General features: G+C 67.9%; 1 protein-coding gene across 1 annotated transcript in view; it reads right to left on the bottom strand.

The window, feature by feature from the left end:
* Nucleotides 1-113, bottom strand: part of CCDC127 (coiled-coil domain containing 127) — a 1,930-nt gene extending 1,817 nt beyond the window's left edge. Inside the window, exon 1 of the mRNA XM_010189475.1 lies at nucleotides 86-113. The gene's annotated coding sequence lies outside the window, so the exon portion shown is untranslated. The remainder of the gene's footprint in view (nucleotides 1-85) is intronic.
* Nucleotides 114-221: the final 108 nt, after the last annotated feature.

The following is a 221-nucleotide window of genomic DNA, read 5'->3' as shown; positions in this document are numbered from 1 at the left end:
GGGTGGAAGCGGGCGGGGCGGCCGGGACAGGGACCCTCCACCTACCAGCGCGGAGCCGCGACGGAGTGCGATCGCTGTCACTTACCTGCCGGCCCCGCCCCCTCCCGGGCTAGCCCATTATCCTAGAGAAAGAGGGGGAGAGCCTGGGGGAAGAACGGACACAACAAACGGACTCTCATGAATCCTGAGGGCTCTCGGCCCCCTGGCCTCAGTGGCCTCCT

The sequence above is a fragment of the Mesitornis unicolor genome, unplaced genomic scaffold (assembly GCF_000695765.1).
Source record: "Mesitornis unicolor isolate BGI_N332 unplaced genomic scaffold, ASM69576v1 scaffold2108, whole genome shotgun sequence".
In the NCBI taxonomy this organism is placed as follows: Eukaryota; Metazoa; Chordata; class Aves; order Mesitornithiformes; family Mesitornithidae; genus Mesitornis; species Mesitornis unicolor.
This window is presented reverse-complemented; position numbering and strand designations above follow the sequence as displayed.